Consider the following 21,755-nt stretch of genomic DNA (forward strand, 5'->3'; position numbering starts at 1 on the left):
TCTAGAACCCCATCCCTTTGTTGCATTAGCGTCATATTTAGAACCCCATCCTTTCATCGCACTAGTGTCATATCTAGAACCCTATCCCTTTGTCGCATTAGTGGCATATCTAGAACCCAATCCTTCCATCGCATTAGTGCCATATCTAGAACCCTGTCCTTTCATCACATTTGTGTCATGTCTAGAACCCCATCCTTTCATCACATTTGTGTCATATCTAGAACCCTGTCCTTTCAACACATTAGTGCCATATCTAGAACCCCACCCTTCCGTCGTGTTGGTGTCATATCTAGAACACCATACTTACATCACATTTGTGTCATATCTAGAACCCTGTCCTTTCATCGCATTTGTGTCATGTCTAGAACGCCATCCTTTCATCACATTTGTGTCATATCTAGAACCCCATCCTTTCATCACATTAGTGTCATATCTAGAACCCTGTCCTTTCATCACATTAGTCATGTTCTTCAGCAGCTTCACTGGCTCCCTATTAAATCTCACATTGATTATAAACGTCTACTTCTCACATTTAAGGCTATCCATCACCTCACCCCCTCCATATCTCACTGAGCTTCTACACATTAACAGACCCAGCCACACTTTCAGATCCTCCTCGTCCATCAGTCTCACCGTTCCCCCGACCCGTTTGAGCACCATGGGGTTAAGAGCTTTCAGTCGCTCAGCTCCCCGTCTCTGGAACTCTCTTCCACTGGACATCCCAAATATTGATTCCTTTTATGTTTAAATCACGTCTCAAAACACACCTGTTTAGCACTGCATATAGTCTCTAATCTGCTCCCTTGATTTTGTGTTATTTTAAAATTGCATCCTTGTTTTTTTGTTGCTTATGTTGTTTGTTTGTTGTTTATGTTCTTTGCTTTGATATTATTTATTTATGTACGGTGACCTTGAGAGTCCTGAAAGGTGCCTGTAAATAAAATGTATTATTATTATTCTATTCTATAGTACACTTTGTAATTACAGTTTAATGTACTGTGTAACAACGCGGACCATGCATTAATACTCCTTTTGTACTTAAACATAAGTACATAAGTACATAAACATATTGGTATTCTTCCATGTGTTCAACTATGTAGACAGATGTTAATGGGTGGTGCCATCATGTAAGTGTTGTCCTTAATCCTTTTCATTTGTTTCATGTCTACTAACCTCTGTGGCTAAGCAATCTTCCCTGTAATCTGATTATATTATAACCTGATTATATTACGTCCGTACTGTAACTCCAGCTCAGATGAAGAGCCGTCTTACTGAAAAGTGTGTAATCCAATACCAGATGTGGCCCGCATGTTGTATGGGAGATGTAGTCTAATGTTGGAGGACACTGGCATCATGGTGATCGACTACACATGTGGATTGAACAGGCATCATATACGCTGTTCTATCCACATAGGTGTTGCATTATTGCATCACATGTGTGGAGTGACCGATGCTGTAGTTCACAGCAGACTCCTGCCATTTCAGCCATGACACACTTTTTTAAATGTTATCTGGGCTGTTTTTTTCTTACAGGCTAGCATGATTGTATTTACGGACCCGATCTGGTCTTATACAGCACATACAGATATGTACAGATTGTCTTCATATGTTCTAAATGCCCACAGTCCTCATCTTTGTCCTGTTTCAGCTTTCGATAGCATCCAAATCTGCCAATAAAGGCTTCACACTTGTTGATTAACTGGTTTATGTTTAATAGAAGTTGGCATGAGATGTGTAGCCTGTGCATTGGTTCTCTGGGAAGGGTTAGAGAGTCTCAGGCATCATAATGGCAATCACCGCTCTAGAAGATTCATTTTCATGTCTTTATCTTAGAAAAAAGCCTCAATGAAGATATCGGGAGATGCTTCTGCTGCAGACCAAAGTTCTTCAGATGTTCTTCAGATCTGAGGAAGCTGTCTTGTTTTGCTGGAGTCTGCCTGAGCCTGGTAGGATTGATGGGCTGTGATAGAGAGAGCAGCAGGCCCCTGTACAGTTTCACTGGAGACTCCGGCTTCAAGAACGACACTCAGCCATAAAATTCTGAGCCGTAGGTAAGTGCTGAAGAATACAGCCCGTATTCATTCCATATGCATCTTTGCAGAGAGAGAAAAATAAGAGCCCAGTCCTAACCTTGAACTGCACAGTTCTCTTTCTGCTCTGGGTTTGCAAATTATAAGTCAAGAGGAAATAACAATAAGTGTTTCATATAAGAAGTGTATTTCAGTTGGCTTTCTATGCTCATAAAATACTATGTCAGTCATACATTGTGTGGACCATACAAAAACCAGACAATCTGGGCTTTTGCAGATTTACCAGCTATCCATCTAAGAAGTAAATATGACATTCTTCAAAAAATTCCAAAGAACGTCATAAAATAGAAGTCCTTCTCATTATGTCATAGCTTGTCGCAAATATAGTGAACTGTTGCTATATGGTAACTTATATTGCACATATGTTAAAATGCATTTTGTAAAATAGTGAAATTGTAAAAGATATGTGAAGGTTCCCATGTCATAGCATACGAACCTCGAAAACAGATCCCCGAAAGTAAATCATTTTCTAGGAAACAGTAATCTTGTGAATCAAGATGTCAGATGCTGTTACAATGTAATGGCGAGAAACGTAACAGCTCACTCTTGTCAGTGCACCACTCTTTACTTGATTTAGGTGAAAATCACAGCTGCAGTTTCTCTGCATCTAGCCAACAGTCCACACACATATGGAGAGTTTCTCCAGCAATATTCTCTGAAGTCTTGGGGAGGGATCTGAGACAGTAACATATTGAGAAGTATCAAATTCAGGCCTTTTAAAGAATCCGTGTGCACACAAAACGGCCAATTTTCATGGGGAGAAGGACCATCAGCCGTTGGGTTCATGCCCAAGGTCCCCTTTATCTGCCCACGCTCCAGGGGCACAATGTGGCAGAGAGTAGTCACCTCCCCTGGGTCTTCCTCTCCATGAATACATTACCTTAATGGGCCGAGACTCAGCAGATGGGGCACTTACCATACAGCAATTATGGGGATGGGCTAAATGAGGCTGAACGTTGCCCTAAATGATCAAAGCTTTCTACCTGCCTCAATGTAGAGGACAATTGAAAGAAATTAGACAAAAATGAGAAACACAACTGCTTGGTCACTGTCGAACATGTGATGAAACTGAGTTTTATTACATAAATTACAGCCCATGTATCCAGACCATTCGGAGATCGTTTCAGCTGATGAAGTAAATATGTCGTCCTCATTATGTTCCAGTTGTAATTAAAATGAGCAAATAAATATAATTTGCTTTTATTCATAACATATTCATAATCATGTCCTGCTTATGTCACTCAGTATCCACTGGGCTATATGCCACGCGTATGCTAAAATAATTGCTTTTCCCATACAACCTCTCTTAGCTCCAAACCGCTCTCATCGGAATAGCCTTCAAGCAGAACGATTGCGTGGCAAAACAAGACATTTCCAGCCCTCTGTTTGCACATATGGAAAACACGGCCACAGGGTGAAGTGTCCACACTTCGGGGGCCAGGAGAGCGGAAAGGGGCGAGGTCCAGCAAAAAACCACCAGAGATGAGCTGAACGAGAAGGGAGGGAGATGAAAAAGACCTTGCAGAAAGCTCATTTGCCCTTGGAGTCTTTAATCTATGATGAGTATTTTGGGTTTGCTGTCTTCTGTGACAGTAGTAAGACTGGTGGACTGTCAGCGAGTCCTTTAAGGAGAAGCTTTTGATAAATTTTAAATGACAAACTAATATAAGTAAGTGAATTTATTCAATTAGATTATTGGCATATGTAATGTGAACTGAATTAGTGGTGATTTTTAAGGGAAAATCCATAAATAGAGTCATTATAACAGGCCATGGTCAAAATATCAGAACTGTCAGAAACCGAAACTAAACCAGAATGCATAACAGACAAAACACGTCAGGAAACAAAACAAGCAAGCAAAAGAGACGATAAGCAAGTGAAATAACTAGGAACACAGATCACAGGCTGAATGAAATAAACATGGCATAGGCTAGACCAAATGACCAGCGCAGAAACACAATAGAGGACTTATAATAGAGTATTATAACTAGAGGTGTGACTAAAGACAGACATGGAAAATAAAACTAGGGGGTTGAGCAGAAAAAAAAAACAATAAAGCACATGGAAATGAATACCAGGAAGTAAACCAAAACAAAGAATCACAGGATCAATAATACCAGTGTGACGGGCGAGGAGGGCAAAATAAAAAGGAAAAAAGGAGGTCTCCGGGAAACTTAATAGAAAAGGTGCACAACACAAAGCCTGTGACATGATCCAAATTAAGGATACAATAACCAGCTGTCAGGAATAGCAGATAACATAATCACGTTCACCTGTCTCACCACCACGCCCACATTCCGGGCATACTTAAGCACCCAGACTTCACTTCCTGGTTGCGAAGTATTGCCTCATGTCGTTGCATACCAAGCCGTTATTCCTGATTGTCTCTCTGTGTGCCGAACTCTGCTTGTCCCCTAGACCACGTCTCCTGCCTGATCCCTGGATACCTCCCGGACTCTGCCCTCGCCTCTCGACCTTGGACCGCACTGACCACCGCTCCCACGCTACTGCTCTGCACCTGCCATACGTCACTTTGCTCATCGTGTGGCTTGTTGTACAGAGTTATTCAAATAAAGAACGTGTTATTCCGCATCAGGATCCCTCTCAGCGTGTTCTATACGTTACAGAATACTTCGCCATTCCCATGGATCCTGCGGAAACACAGGCTCACCTAGCTCGCCAAGAGGCGACTATCGCGGCCCTGACGGAGCGTATACAACAGCTCACCGAGACAGCGTGTAACCAAGAAACTGCGCTCCGTGCCCTCACCGAATCTGCACGCCAGAACGTCCAAGGTGCCAGCCCCGTGTCCTCTGCCCCCCTGACCGTTGCGATGCATCCCGCCAATATGCCAGTTGCCCTACCTGAACGATATGACGGGTCTCCGGAGCGTTGCAAGAACTTCCTGATGCAGTGCTCCATGTACTTCACCTATCATCCGGCCCTGTTCCAGACGGATCGTCAAAAGGTGGATTTTATGCTGACATTCCTGACGGGAGAGGCAGGAGCTTGGGCTACTGCTCTTTGGAGTAGCGGAGACGACTCCCTGAATACGGAGCGCCACTTCTCCGAACTGCTCCGATCCGTCTTCGACCACCCCGCCGCCGGGCGCGATGTCGGCACCCAGTTATGTGAAATCAAGCAGGGGAGACGCAGCGCGGCAGACTATGCCCGAGAATTTCGTACATTGGCTGCTGGCAGTGGCTGGAGTGGAACTGCCCTCAAGACGGTGTTCCGCCGCGGTCTCAGAACCGATCTGCAGATTGAGTTGGCCTGTAAAGATGAAGATTTAACTCTTTCCGAGTTCATACAAGCAGCAGTGAACATAGATAAGCTGCTCACTACTCACCGTCCTAACACAGCAGGTGTACGCACTTCCACTCTTTCTCACCAGTCGTCTCGTCTCCCCGGAGAGGACAATCGAGAGTACTCCGAAGCGATGCAGCTGGGCCGGTCTCCACTCACTCCCCGGGAGAGGGCGCGTCGCATGCGCGAAGGACTCTGCCTCTACTGTGGCGAGGAAGGTCATTTCCGAGACCGATGTTCCACACGACCACCTCGTCTCCGTGGGAATTCCCCCTCTCAAGCAAAAGTAAGCCCTCCATTACTTTCTCTTTGTGGTAATTCCCAATTTAACCTACCTATACAGCTCACCTGGGGAGGTGTAACTCGCAGCTACTCAGCGTTAGTTGACTCAGGCGCAGGAGGGGACTTTCTCGACAGCGAACTAGCCAGATCGTTAAACATTCCCGTTGAGGAGGTAAACCCCCCTTTCCGAGTTAACTCAGTAAGCGGACAACCCATAGGTACCGGATTAGTTGACCGACGTACCAAGCCCTTGCTCCTCCGTGTCGGGCTGTTCCATACCGAGATGAGGCAGTTCTTCCTGGTCTCCGCTCCTCGCGATTCTGTCATCCTCGGTTTCCCCTGGCTAAGAGAACATGACCCTGTCATTTCGTGGCAAAGACGCGAATTAGTTGCGTGGAGATCGCATTGCCAGCAGGGTTGTATGCATTTACCCCTTCGCTCCTCGATGGTTGAGAGTCCTCACACACCTCTCTCCGATGCGGTCCCTGAGCAGTACAGAGAATTCGCTGACGTATTCAGTAAGGAGCGTGCCAGTTTACTCCCTCCACACAGAACCTGCGACTGTGCCATCGACCTCCTTCCCGGGGTAACCTTGCCCAAGAGAACTAAGCCGTACCCGCTCTCCCGCCCAGAAGATGCCGCTATGGAATCTTATGTCAGTGAGGCCCTACAGAAGGGGTTTATTCGCCCGTCGACATCTCCCGTCGCGGCTGGGTTTTTCTTCGTAGAGAAGAAGGACGGGGGGTTACGTCCCTGTATTGATTATCGAGCCCTGAACGCTGTCACGTCTAAATATGCTTACCCTCTACCCTTCATCTCTGCCTCACAAGAGCGACTAATGGGGGCTGCAGTGTTCACGAAGCTTGATCTCAGGAGTGCCTACAACCTGATTAGAATTCGCGCTGGTGACGAGTGGAAGACAGCCTTCGTCACCGCCAGGGGGCACTATGAGTACCTAGTAATGCCATACGGGCTGTCTAATAGCCCGTCAGTGTTCCAAGCTTTCATGGACGACATATTCCGAGACATGATTGATAAATACGTGTTTGTTTACATAGACGATATCTTGATCTATTCCCCCTCTATCCAGGAACACATAACTCACGTCTCTTCGGTCCTCCAGCGTCTGCGAGAGAACGGCTTGTACGTGAAGGCGGAGAAATGCGAGTTTCATGCACCTGTCATCTCCTTCCTTGGCTGTACCCTATCGCCGGGTTGCATCAGTATGGACAACAACAAGGTAGACGCAGTCACAAACTGGCCTGTTCCCCGTTCCGTTAAGGATCTCCAGCGCTTCCTCGGATTCGCCAACTTCTGTCGTCGGTTCATCAGGGGTTTCGGTTCGGTGGCGGCCCCCCTTACCGATCTCCTGAAAGGGGGGAAGAAGCGCCACTTCATATGGACACCCAAAGCGGAACAGCCGTTTAAAGCGCTGAAAACCGCGTTCACCAGCGCTCCCATATTGCATCTCCCGGACCCTTCGTTACCTTTCATCGTTGAGGTCGATGCATCCGACGTTGGCGTGGGGGCAGTGCTTTCACAGAGACAAGGCAATCCACCCAAACTGTTCCCGTGTGCCTATCTTTCCAAAAAATTACAACCGGCCGAGGTGAACTATGGCGTGGGCGACCGCGAACTCCTGGCCATGAAACTGGCTCTCGAACACTGGCGGCACTGGTTAGAGGGAGCAGAGCACCCTTTCCAGGTATATACAGACCATAAGAACCTGGAGTATCTCAAGTCCGCTAGGCGACTCAATCCCCGGCAGGCCAGATGGGCGCTGTTTTTCACCCGCTTCAGATTCACAGTACATTACCGACCTGGATCCAAGAACACCAAGGCCGATGCATTATCCCGGATTCACGAGAAGACGCCGAGCGGCGAGATACCTAACCATATTCTCGGAGAATCCTGTTTCGTTGACCTCATCCGGTGGGATGTTCAGGACGAACTGGAGGAAGCCCTCCGCGCCGACCCAGGCCCTGCAGATAGTCCCGATGGAAAACAATACGTCCCGGTCCCGCTCCGGGGACGCCTCCTCCAACTCGCACACGACACGCCGGGCACGGGTCATCCTGGTATAACTCGCACCAAACACCTGATCGCCCAGAAATACTGGTGGCCGTCCTGGGAGGAGGACATTCGCGACTACGTACTCGCCTGTGTTGTATGCGCACAATCGCGCACACCCCGAGCACTGCCCACTGGTCAGCTCCTCCCCTTGCCGATACCCCGCCGTCCGTGGTCTCATCTGGCCATCGACTTTGTTACGGACCTGCCTGTCTCGGGCGGTAACACGGTGATAATCGTGATGGTGGATAGGTTCTCCAAGATGTGTCGTCTGATCCCTCGCTCGAAACTGCCCACTGCCATGGAGACGGCCTCTGACGTGTTCCACTACGTCTTCCGGATATATGGGTTACCCGAGGATATCGTATCGGATAGAGGCGTGCAATTCACCTCCCGTGTCTGGACCAAATTCTGCAAGTTACTCGGAATAACCGCCAGTCTAACCTCCGGATACCACCCCCAATCCAACGGAGAAGTGGAGCGCTACAATCAAGAGCTAGGTCGCTTTCTCCGCCAATACTGCTCTTCCCAGAAAGACTGGCACAAGTACGTCCCCTGGGCTGAATACGCACGCAATTCCATCATACATTCATCCACCAAACTGACTCCTTTCCAGTGTGTGTACGGCTACCAGCCGCCGTTCTTCCCCTGGGATAAAACCCCCTCTGACATCCCCGCTCTGGATGACTGGTTAAAGAACAGTGCCCGCACCTGGGAGCTCGCACACGTTCAGCTGCGGCGCGCGCTCCACACCCGTCGTATGAACGCTGACTGCCGTCGTCTCCCCGCGCTCATATATCACCCCGGTCAGCGAGTATGGCTCTCCACTCGTAACTTGAACCTACGCCAGCCTTGCCATAAGCTCAAGTCTAGATACATCGGGCCGTTCAAGATTACCCGCAGGATAAACGCTGTTTCCTACGAACTGCTGCTGCCCCCTCAATACCGCGTCCATCCCGTCTTCCACGTATCCCTCCTAAAGCCTGTTCACTACAGTCCCATGTCTGTAGCCCCGGTTCTGGATCGCCCCCCCGAGCCCCTGGACATTGACGGCCGACCTGCGTATATAGTACGGGAGCTGCTGGAATCACGTCGACGGCGTGGGGGTCTCCAGTATCTCGTCGACTGGGAGGGTTATGGTCCCGAGGAACGAGCCTGGGTAGCCGCTCGCGATGTCCTCTGCCCGTCGCTCATCGCCGACTTTCACGCTGCACACCCACATTTCCCCGCCCCCCGGGGCCGTGGCCGGCCGCCTTCGCGGCGTGGAGCGTCTGGAGACGCTCCGTTGCGGGGGGGTACTGTCAGGAATAGCAGATAACATAATCACGTTCACCTGTCTCACCACCACGCCCACATTCCGGGCATACTTAAGCACCCAGACTTCACTTCCTGGTTGCGAAGTATTGCCTCATGTCGTTGCATACCAAGCCGTTATTCCTGATTGTCTCTCTGTGTGCCGAACTCTGCTTGTCCCCTAGACCACGTCTCCTGCCTGATCCCTGGATACCTCCCGGACTCTGCCCTCGCCTCTCGACCTTGGACCGCACTGACCACCGCTCCCACGCTACTGCTCTGCACCTGCCATACGTCACTTTGCTCATCGTGTGGCTTGTTGTACAGAGTTATTCAAATAAAGAACGTGTTATTCCGCATCAGGATCCCTCTCAGCGTGTTCTATACGTTACACCAGCAGTCAACTGGTTCAAAGACAAGACAGATGTAGACAGAAAAAAACGACCCTCAGGTGTCAGGTATCCTAATAGGCCCCGCCCACCTGAGGAACGAACACAATGAACAACAGGTGGACGGAGGCGGCCAGCAGGGGGCCCCGTATTGTGACAGTCAGGGAGGGGTCAACCATGACAGTGCAACCATACTGAGTGCAATACTGCTGTAATAAAGAAATCTTTAAAAAATAGGAATAATAATAAACCTTCTAGGAGAAATAGTATTGAGGTACTGAGATCAGTATTACATTGCAAGAGAACAAAATACTTATCCTTTGTTATGTTTGAAACATCACTGTTTTGACAATTAAACCCTTGCTGACAGTATCTCTCTAATTGCCTAGCACGCCTGTCAGCACCCAAGGTCTGAGCAACAATGAGCTGTTCAGGTCTGCTTCTTCAGGTAAAGACATAAGGAGAGAGAGCTAGTCAACTCTCGTCTGGGACACCGGCTTAAAGCAGCTTATTGGGATTTTCAGATAAAGAAAACAAAAGTTAAAAAAGGGAGAATTCTGTGTTTCTCGTGTTCCATGGCTTCTTGCTGTGCTGAAAAGAGGTAATTACATAGTGCAGTTAGCATGCGGCTAACGACAGATGCTCGAGTTTGAACAATGGATGTACATCAATGGGTTGACAAGAAAAATCTGTTTCCAGACAGAACAGGAAGGAGTAATGGCTGTCTGCCATTTACAGTTAATGCCCATTGCATAGGATGACCAGACATATTCTTTTATTGAGACATGTCCTCTTTTACCGAGACATGTCCTCTTTTAGAACTGTAAAAAAAATGTCCAGGTGGAATTTCACAAACTTTCAGGATTTTGTTTGGTGAGAAGTATTTGTAGTGATTTGCAGTGAGAATAGCTTGATGTTCTTTACTGGCAGGCCCAAATCTTCCTTATAAATATAATCTTTCAAAACTTGCAGAAGTCTCAGAAAAATAGATAATGCTTTGACTCTTTGAGCACAGACACTGGGTGTTACAGGCCCATTGGAATGTTTCCTTACATACATCAATGTAAATACAATAACAAACGCAAAAAAGTTACAAACTGTTTAAGTGCCTCTAAGAAGCCAACCAGTGTTTAAACAGATGTTGTAAGGGAAGAGAACGGCCCATCATGTGAAAGGTGCGTTTTACTGATCACAGGGGCAATCTCTCTGTCAGCTCCCTTAGCACACAGCAGGGAGCAGCACTAGAGCAGAGAGAGTAGCACCAGAGCAGAGAGAGAGCAGCACCAGAGCAGACAGAAAGAGCAGAGAGAGAGCAGAGAGAGTAGCACCAGAGCAGACAGAAAGAGCAGCGCTAGAGCAGAGAGAGCAGCACCAGAGCAAACAGAAAGAGCAGCACTAGAGCAGAGAGAGCAGCCCCAGAGCAGACAGATAGAGCAGTAATAGAGCAGACAGAGTAGCACCAGATCAGAGAGAGCAGCACCAGAGCAGACAGAAAGAGCAGCATTAGAGCAAAGAGAGTAGCACCAGAGCAGACAGAAAGAGCAGCACAGGAGCAGAGAGTAGCACCAGAGCGGAGAGCAGCACCAGACCAGACAGAAAGAGCAGCACTAGAGCAGAGAGAGCAGCGGGAGAGCAGCACCAGAGCAAACAGAAAGAGCAGCACTAGAGCAGAGAGTAGCACCAGAGCAGAGAGAGAGAGAGAGCAGCACCAGAGCAGAGAGAGCAGCAGAGCAGAGGGAGAGCAGCACCAGAGCAGACAGAAAGAGCAGCACTAGAGCAGAGAGAGAGAGAGCAGAATCAGAGCAGAGAGCAGCACCAGAGCAGAGAGAGAGCAGCACCAGAGCAGAGAGCAGCAGCAGAGCAGAGAGAGCAGCAGCAGAGCAGAGAGAGTAGCACTAGAGCAGAGCGAGAGAGAGAGCAGCAGCAGAACAGAGAGAGTAGCACTAGAGCAGAGAGAGAGAGCAGCAGCAGAACAGAGAGAGAGCAGCACTAGAGCAGACAGAGAGCAGCACCAGAGCAGAGAGAGCAGCAGCAGAGCAGAGAGAGAGCAGCACCAGAGCTGAGAGAGAGCAGCACCAGAGCAGAGAGCAGCAGCAGAGCAGAGAGAGCAGCAGCAGAGCAGAGAGAGTAGCACTAGAGCAGAGCGAGAGAGAGAGCAGCAGCAGAACAGAGAGAGTAGCACTAGAGCAGAGAGAGAGAGCAGCAGCAGAACAGAGAGAGAGCAGCACTAGAGCAGACAGAGAGCAGCACCAGAGCAGAGAGAGCAGCAACAGAGCAGAGAGAGCAGCAGCAGAGCAGAGAGAGCAGCAACAGAACAGAGAGAACAGCACCACAGCAGAGAGAGAGCATTCACCATCTGGATTTCCTGTGCTTAAGCCCAGGCTCATAAAAGAGAGAAAAAACCTGCCATTTGGGGTCAGAAAATCCAGCTGAAGAACATTACAGTCTTTAATCTTGGATAATCAGAGATGACATTTACCTGAAGGTATTTTCCTCAAGACCAACCCGAACCACGACTTTAAAGCTTAATGTGGGAAAGCTGTGAAATTAGTGCATGTGTTTGAATCCCCCTTTGAACCATTTCACAGTAATTAGGGATGACAAAACCCCACACTTTACAATATACCTTCATGTAATGGACTCCTGGCCACTACTAAAACGCACATTAAATTAAGTAAATATATTAAAGCAGACTTACATTCTCAACACATGCTCTAACCACATTACAACAGACATCATTCTCTTAATTTTGTAGTTATTGTCAAAGAACAAATACCAAATCTTGGATATCAAAGAAACAAATCCTTAAATTGGAGATAAGACATAAGGTATATTCCAGCTCAGGGTAGCACTGTTATCTAAAAATTCATATGATGAACCAAACACAAAAAATGTTATAACCAGTCTAATTTAAATCTACTCCTTCCACCATGTGTATGTGTGTAGGCAGAGATGGTGTGCAGTACAATAATCTCCTCCCCCTGAAAATTATACGCTGGCTGTTTGTGACAAGGGTGTTGTGCATCAGATGAGAAAAAAACATTCAGACCTGAGCAGACTTAGAGTGAGAGACACACTTGTCATGAAGCGATATAGGACATGTTGAAAGGTCCTGGACGTCCCCATCCGAGACACTCTGAGCAATATCAACAAAGCTTCAGTGCTTGAGTGCAGACAGAGCTGAAAAATACTAGTTATTTATACTGTGACATTAGGTTGAATAAATCATACCTTTATTTGTGACGCTATAATTTGGAAAAGTAGAGACTAGATACCTTTTCTTGAATGATTATCAAAGAGATTATTATCAAAGTATTTCTGCAACCCTTCCCATCATAATAACAAAGCCTTGTGACAGTGTCACAAAAACACGACATAAATAAATGTAGATTTATAAACCAAGCAATGCAGATCGAACTTGAATTAAAGACCCATTGACACCTGGTCCTTTAATGAGATTAATAATTAAATCACAACATTTTAACCAAATGCATTTACACTTGGTAGTCAAAAGCATCTCCAATTGGTCAAATTGTCTAACTGTGGCACATAATATGTAAATCGGGTTTTTGATATTATGTACACATGTGGATCTGTTTCTGTAGGTGCTTTGAAATTTATTCAGCACAGCAGTATCAGTCCAGATGATTAATAAGAATTTAATTTAATCCTAGATCCGTTTGTATCCTTCATGATGAGTCTCCTCGCTGTCATAGATCACCTGATTGTATTTGGCTGGTTTTGGTTGTTAAATGTGGCTGAAATGGATGGATGCATTTATGTTCCCATAACATCTGGATAAAATGTCTCTCAGACCACCTCCTGAAGTGGTTTGAGCAAATCTGTTTAAAATGCATCTTGGGTATGTTTACATCTGTATTTTCACATGGATAATCTCTGTCCGGATATGATCCTGATCTTCAAGATGCATGAAATGACCAAGTGTAAAGAGGGTCATTTTGATTTATAGAAACACCATGTGCTTTTGTTACCAACGAATTGTGGTTTGCCAAGATTTTTTCCAGGATATGTGCGCGAAAGCTCATTGTGATATTTCCAAGGTCTTTAAAAATATTTGCAGATCCTCTTATAAACATAGCTTTTAAAAAAGTAAACAATATATATATATATATATATATATATATATATATATATATATATATATATATATATATATATATATATATATATATATACACACATCTCTACACCCTCTCTTCTACAAATAAGTCATACTAGCATTACATAACTCACCACGCACCCATGAACTGTTGAATTTGGAATTACCCTGTAAGCATAATCCTGTTCTAATCAGAAAGACCCAATCAGCACTGAGAAACAGACTCTGATGGACACCAGCTGCCATGTTAAACCAATGAAACCATGTGTGCTCAGTAAAGCCCCGCCTCTCTGAAGTTAAAAGCCAGTGTGAGTGCTACCCCTGTCTCGCTGGGGTCACCCTCACCATCCACGGGGTCGCCACCAGGCCGAGGCTGCACCGTTGCTGCGGTGAGGCCGCCACGCAAAAGCTTGTAAAAGCGCTTGTAAATGTTGATGGGGGCGGTGGCAACGTTGACCCTGAAGATTACCCCCAAATGTTCTTCTACAGAGAACAAATAAAAGCATGGTTATGGCTAGCCTGGTCTATGTGGGGGGGCGAGCGGCTAACTGCCCAGGCGCAAAAACACACAGCTATTAACCCACCCCCCCACCCCAAAGTGCCTTACATCACTGAGGCTGAAATGAAGCCAGGGGGAATAAATACTGGAATATTATGGGGTGAAAATATTCAGCTTGGACTGTGGTCTGGATCATTGCATTAACCTCTATCCAGGCCTATTTCTAATGCAGTGTGGAGAGCACAACCCAGTCAGATAATTGAGTGGTCGTGTTACATCTGACTCTGAATGCTTTTGGTGGTTTTTTTTTTGTCTGAGCCACACTGTGGTTCACCAAGTGTCAGCACGGTTTCAGAAAGAGACCTTACTCAGTCTAGTTGGCCTTAAAGAGCCAGTTCTATATGTCTGCAGAAACATGTAACGGATGTAACATCAATGACTTGTGAATGACATAATCAGACCGTGTGTTGTGGTGAATTCAGCAGTAAAGACCTGGCAGGATGAGCGTGTGTGCATATCTGGACAGGTGATACTTAACTCTGAGTGGATCCAACATAATGACAGGTTAACCATGTTGGAGTCGTAGCACAGAACAACACATACAGTCAAACAAACAGAATAATATACAGCTCTGTTTCTCCAAAGCACTGTAAAACACAGATCATCTTTACACAGTAGAGAGGGGATTACACTGAATCCTGAATACACTCACATCTAAGATTATCTTAGCGGTTTCCCCTTATAACCTCCAACTAAACTGTACTGGTGTTTGGTTTGTCATTTTGGTAGACCCATGAACATTTTGTCAGCAGCAGTTAGTTACTGCATCTTTACAAGTGTGGTCTGAATGAGGCCCTGGTTTCTACATGTCATTTTGTAAGCCATTTCCAACTTTATTACAGGCAGTGGCTTTTCTTCTAGGTCATCAAAAATCTCTATTGAACAGATCGTATTGGACAAATTGGACATATTGCAAGAGAATTCTACTGTGAAAAGCAGAGAACAAAAAACGAGTTCTTTCTATAGCAGGTAAGGTCAGGTCCACAGCTTAGTGGAGCGACACACCTGACTCCAGTTACACTGAGGTAATCTCCTAGATGCACACATACAGAACTTGTTTCAGTAATGACTTTGACTGTTAAAACTACATGTTCAAAAATGTCATGGCAAATAAATGCCGTGTGCACTATTTGTTAAATATTTATTGTGATGTAGAAAAACACCTCAACACAGTTTACAATTTCTGCACAATTGTGCCAAAATTCAGGAAATTCAAAAATGGTTCACAAAACTTATTTTAAAATAAATCACAGCGGAACCCTGTGGTGTTTCAATGCAGAGCCGGAGTGGATAATCGGGAGATTCGGGAGTATTCCCGATGGGCCGGCTCATGTCAGTCTCTAGTTTGGGCCGATTGGGAGGGAAAAATAATTTTGGGCCGGATTTGGACATAAAACTCCTGGGCTGAAAAAGTGTCCCACTCCGGCCCTGTTTCAATGTGACACATAACTTTGAGCTGGTTCCTATCTGGCTGGCCTGGGGTTCTGGTATATTCAGCGTCACTTCCAGTCATGCCAGACTTAAGCCTGGTTTATACTTTCGCGAGTGACTGTAGCGCGCGGCTCCGCCCACCTCGCGCGACCCTGCGCGAGCGGTGTAGGCGTTTATACTTTCGCGAACGTCGCGAGCGTCGCTGCAGTGTTCTCCGAAACGATAGGGGGCGATAGGTGGCAGTGGAGAATAAAAAACCCCTGCAAAACCGGTGAAAGAACATTTTACCTGACCAGAGACCGTATATATACACCAGCCATCAAACATAAATATGACTTTGCAATGTTGTCCGAAACTATATGTGGTAGTATAAAGAAACACCCCTCAAAAAAAGGGAATGAACATTTACCTGACACATTTTAATGTTGCTTTGTGTTTCAGGTTTGAAAAGTGCTGGAATTTAGGCTAAAGTACATTAAAATGTTGAAATTACGTTAACAAATACGAGCCTCTTGTAATTCCAGGACGAAACATGAGAGAACGTGAAGACGTTAAGATTGGGCGTTTTGAAAATAAACAACCATTAAATAATGTGATAAAAAAGCGAATTATTTCGATTCATTTCGAGTATATGTATAAATATTTAACTTAATTAAGTTTAACGTGCTGGGAAATATTGAAATGGACATTGAAAGTGACGTACAAGTGCTTTAATTCCACCTTGTATAGGTGTATGAACCCTGCAAACATGACTTTGTCCATCGCGCTGAAGCGCGGCGCGCGCGAAGTTACAAAATTCGAGAGGTGCACGAATTGTCGCGGCGCGAGGCCCTCGCGCACGGGCGGAGCCACAGCGATTACGTAATTTTCGCCGCGCAGACCCTCGCGCCGCTCGCGGCGTGTCAATATTTTACTTAATTATGTTTATCATGCTGGAAAATATTGAAATGGACCTTGAAAGTTCCGTATAAGTGCTTTAATTCCACCTTGTATAGGTGTATGGTGCACGACCTGCGAGGCACTCGCGCACGGGCGGAGCCTCAGCGATTACGTCATTTTCGCCGCGCGGACCCTCGCGCCGCTCGCGGCGCGTCAAGTATTATAGGTGGCCATAGGTAGGAGTGGAGAATAAAAAAACCTCTGCGAAACCGGGGAAAGAACACTTTTACCTGACCAGAGACCGTATATATACACCAGGCATCAAACATAAATATGGCTTTGCAATGTTGTCCGAAACGATATGTGGTAGTGATGGGATTTTCGGCTCTATTTTGAGATGCGGCTCTAATGGCTCTTCTTACTGTGGAGAGCCGGCTCTTTCGGCTCCCAAACGGCTCCCCATATATATTTTTTACATTATTAATTAATTAATAGCTTAATACTAATTTTATAACATTTTGTTTCATTATTGACATTGTTAAGCACTTGTGATGAGTAAAAATGCTGCATAACAATGCTTTATAAATAAAACTTTTATTATAACCAATTATTAAATGATCACAAAATAGTACCAAAATAGAACGCAATACAGCTTGGTCAATTGCCTGCCGTTTCCACAAAAAAAGTGGAGATAACTTTTTTTCAGTGTTTTCCCACCACATTATTAACTGAAATCTGCGTGTGATTGGTCAGATGTGTTGAACACACGCTTGACATGCGGGCAGTGGAGACATTCTTTGCAGTGTTGTCCGAAACGATATGTGGTAGTATAAAGAAACACCCCTCAAACACAGGGGAAGGAACATTTACCTGACGAATGTTGCATTGTGTTCCAGGTTTGAAAAGTGCTAAAGTAGGCTAAAGTACTTGAAAATGCTTGAAAATGTAACTGTATTTTGTTTCACAAAAATAGCTGTCTGACTGAATCGATGTGATATAAAAAGCCCAATTGTTTCGAATCATTTCGAGTATATGTATAAATATTTAACTTAAGTTTAAGGTGCTGGAAAATATTGAAAATGGACCTTGAAAGTGACGTTCAAGTGCTTGAATTCCACCTTGTAAAGGTCTATGAACCCGGCATACATAACTTTGTTCATTGCGCTGAAGAGGTGCACAACCTTGCTTCGCACTGGGGTCCTCACGCAGGGGCGGAGCCACCGCGATTGCGTCATTTTCGGCGCACGGACCCTCGCGCTGGTCGCGACGCGTCAGGTATAAACTGGCACAAACTGAGGAAATAAACTCTCCGCTCTCTACCACTGGCAGAAGCAGAGCAATAGGCGCAAGGAGAGGGAGAGACAGTGAGGCACCGAAGGACAAATAAAAACGATGTTGGAAAAAACTGGCACTTGCAGAGCACAAGCGCAATACTGAAGGAAAAAGCGGCTCCCAAATAGGATCCTAAAACGGCTCCCATTGCAGAGCCGGTTCCAATCGTTCACTTCAAAGAACCGGCTCTTAGAACCAGATCGTTCGCGAACGACACATCACTAATATGTGGTAGTATAAAGAAACACCCCTCAAAAAAAGGGGAATGAACATTTACCTGACGCATTTTGATGTTGCTTTGTGTTTCAGGTTTGAAAAGTGCTGGAATTTAGGCTAAAGTACATTAAAATGTTGAAATTACGTTAACAAATACGAGCCTCTTGTAATTCCAGGACGAAACATGAGAGAACGTGAAGACGTTAAGATTGAGCGTTTTGAAAATAAACAACCATCAAATAATGTGATAAAAAAGCGAATTATTTTGAATCATTTCGAGTATATGTATTAATATTTAACTTAATTATGTTTATCATGCTGGAAAATATTGAAATGGACCTTGAAAGTGCCGTACAAGTGCTTTAATTCCACCTTGTATAGGTGTATGAACCCTGCAAACATGACTTTGTCGATCGCGCTGAAGCGCGGCGCGCGCGAAGTTGCAAAATTAAGCCTGGTTTATACTTTCGCGAGCGACCGTAGCGCGCGGCTCCGCCCACCTTGCGCGACCCTGCGCGAGCGGTGTAGGCGTTTATACTTTCGCGAACGTGGCGAGCGTCGCTGCAGTGTTCTCCGAAACGATAGGTGGCGATAGGTGGCAGTGGAGAATAAAAAACCCCTGCAAAACCGGTGAAAGAACATTTTTACCTGACCAGAGACCTATATACACCAGGCATCAAACATAAATATGGCTTTGCAATGTTGTCCGAAACGATATGTGGTAGTATAAAGAAACACCCCTCAAAAAAGGGGAATGAACATTTACCTGACGCATTTTGATGTTGCTTTGTGTTTCAGGTTTGAAAAGTGCTGGAATTTAGGCTAAAGTACATTAAAATGTTGAAATTACGTTAACAAATACGAGCCTCTTGTAATTCCAGGACGAAACATGAGAGAACGTGAAGACGTTAAGATTTGGCGTTTTGAAAATAAACAAATAAACAACCATTAAATAATGTGATAAAAAAGCAAATTATTTCGATTCATTTCGAGTATATGTATAAATATTTAACTTAATTAAGTTTAACGTGCTGGGAAATATTGAAATAGACCTTTAAAGTGACGTACAAGTGCTTTAATTCCACCTTATAAAGGTGTATGAACCCGGCAAACATGACTTTGTCCATCGCGCTGAAGCGCGGCGCGCGCGCGAAGTTACAAAATTCGAGAGGTGCACGACCTCGCGCCGCGACAGCGCGCGAGGCCCTCGCGCACGGGCGGAGCCACAGCGATTACGTCATTTTCGCCGCGCGGCGCGTCGAGTATAAACCAGGCTTTAGAGAGGTGCACGACCTCGCGCACGGGCGGAGCCTCAGCGATTAAGTCATTTTCGCCGCGCGGACCCTCGCGCCGCTCGAGGCGCGTCAATATTTAACTTAATTATGTTTATCATGCTGGAAAATATTGAAATGGACCTTGAAAGTTCCGTACAAGTGCTTTAATTCCACCTTGTATAGGTGTATGAACCCTGCAAACATGACTTTGTCGATCGCGCTGAAGCGCGGCGCGCGCGCGAAGTTAAAATTCGAGAGGTGCACGACCGCGCGAGGCACTCGCGCACGGGCGGAGCCTCAGCGATTACGTAATTTTCGCCGCGCCTTGAAAGTGCCGTACAAGTGCTTTAATTCCACCTTGTATAGGTGTATGAACCCTGCAAACATGACTTTGTCGATCGCGCTGAAGCGCGGCGCGCGCGCGAAGTTAAAATTCGAGAGGTGCACGACCCGCGAGGCACTCGCGCACGGGCGGAGCCTCAGCGATTACGTAATTTTCGCCGCGCCTTGAAAGTGCCGTACAAGTGCTTTAATTCCACCTTGTATAGGTGTATGAACCCTGCAAACATGACTTTGTCGATCGCGCTGAAGCGCAGCGCAGCGCGCGAAGTTACAAAATTCGAGAGGTGCACGACCTCGCAAGGCACTCGCGCACGGGCGGAGCCTCAGCGATTACGTAATTTTCGCCATGCGGACCCTCGCGCCGCTCGCGGCGTGTCAATATTTAACTTAATTATGTTTATCATGCTGGAAAATATTGAAATGGACCTTGAAAGTGCCGTACAAGTACTTTAATTCCACCTTGTATAGGTGTATGAACCCTGCAAACATGACTTTGTCGATCGCGCTGAAGCGCGGCGCGCGCGAAGTTGCAAAATTCGAGAAGTGCACGACCGCGCGAGGCACTCGCGCACGGGCGGAGCCTCAGCGATTACGTAATTTTCGCCGCGCCTTGAAAGTGCCGTACAAGTGCTTTAATTCCACCTTGTATAGGTGTATGAACCCTGCAAACATGACTTTGTCGATCGCGCTGAAGCGCGGCGCGCGCGCGAAGTTAAAATTCGAGAGGTGCACGACCCGCGAGGCACTCGCGCACGGGCGGAGCCTCAGCGATTACGTAATTTTCGCCGCGCCTTGAAAGTGCCGTACAAGTGCTTTAATTCCACCTTGTATAGGTGTATGAACCCTGCAAACATGACTTTGTCGATCGCGCTGAAGCGCAGCGCGCGCGCGAAGTTACAAAATTCGAGAGGTGCACGACCTCGCGAGGCACTCGCGCACGGGCGGAGCCTCAGCGATTACGTAATTTTCGCCACGCGGACCCTCGCGCCGCTCGCGGCGTGTCAATATTTAACTTAATTATGTTTATCATGCTGGAAAATATTGAAATGGACCTTGAAAGTGCCGTACAAGTACTTTAATTCCACCTTGTATAGGTGTATGAACCCTGCAAACATGACTTTGTCGATCGCGCTGAAGCGCGGCGCGCGCGAAGTTGCAAAATTCGAGAGGTGCACGACCTCGCGCAGCGACAGCGACAGCGCGCGAGGCACTCGCGCACGGGCGGAGCCTCAGCGATTACGTCATTTTCGCCGCGCGGACCCTCGCGCCGCTCGCGGCGTGTCAATATTTAACTTAATTATGTTTATCATGCTGGAAAATATTGAAATGGACATTGAAAGTGCCGTACAAGTGCTTTAATTCCACCTTGTATAGGTGTATGAACCCTGCAAACATGACTTTGTCGATCGCGCTGAAGCGCAGCACGCGCGTGAAGTTACAAAATTCGAGAGGTGCACGACCGCGCGAGGCACTCGCGCACGGGCGGAGCCTCAGCGATTACGTAATTTTCGCCGCGCGGACCCTCGCGCCGCTCGCGGCGTGTCAATATTTAACTTAATTATGTTTATCATGCTGGAAAATATTGAAATGGACCTTGAAAGTTCCGTACAAGTGCTTTAATTCCACCTTGTATAGGTGTATGGTGCACGACCCGCGAGGCACTCGCGCACGGGCGGAGCCTCAGCGATTACGTAATTTTCGCCGCGCCTTGAAAGTGCCGTACAAGTGCTTTAATTCCACCTTGTATAGGTGTATGAACCCTGCAAACATGACTTTGTCGATCGCGCTGAAGCGCAGCGCGCGCGCGATGTTACAAAATTCGAGAGGTGCACGACCTCGCGAGGCACTCGCGCACGGGCGGAGCCTCAGCGATTACGTAATTTTCGCCGCGCGGACCCTCGCGCCGCTCGCGGCGTGTCAATATTTAACTTAATTATGTTTATCATGCTGGAAAATATTGAAATGGACCTTGAAAGTGCCGTACAAGTGCTTTAATTCCACCTTGTATAGGTGTATGAACCCTGCAAACATGACTTTGTCGATCGCGCTGAAGCGCGGCGCGCGCGCGAAGTTGCAAAATTCGAGAGGTGCACGACCTCGCGCAGCGACAGCGACAGCGCGCGAGGCACTCGCGCACGGGCGGTGCCTCAGCGATTACGTCATTTTCACGGC

General features: G+C 46.5%; 1 protein-coding gene and 1 long non-coding RNA gene across 3 annotated transcripts in view; both read right to left on the reverse strand.

The window, feature by feature from the left end:
* The window catches only part of LOC143481897 (uncharacterized), a 102,051-nt gene that overhangs the window by 62,622 nt on the left and 17,674 nt on the right, over positions 1 to 21,755 (reverse strand). The window lies entirely within an intron of this gene.
* On the reverse strand, positions 5,236 to 7,299 carry LOC143482298 (uncharacterized). Its single transcript, XR_013122178.1, has 4 exons — positions 7,166 to 7,299; positions 6,110 to 7,047; positions 5,440 to 6,021; positions 5,236 to 5,363 (listed from the first exon to the last, which is right to left on the reverse strand). It is a non-coding gene; the product is annotated as an uncharacterized LOC143482298 (long non-coding RNA).

Source organism: Brachyhypopomus gauderio, chromosome 18 (assembly GCF_052324685.1).
Source record: "Brachyhypopomus gauderio isolate BG-103 chromosome 18, BGAUD_0.2, whole genome shotgun sequence".
NCBI classification, from domain to species: domain Eukaryota; kingdom Metazoa; phylum Chordata; class Actinopteri; order Gymnotiformes; family Hypopomidae; genus Brachyhypopomus; species Brachyhypopomus gauderio.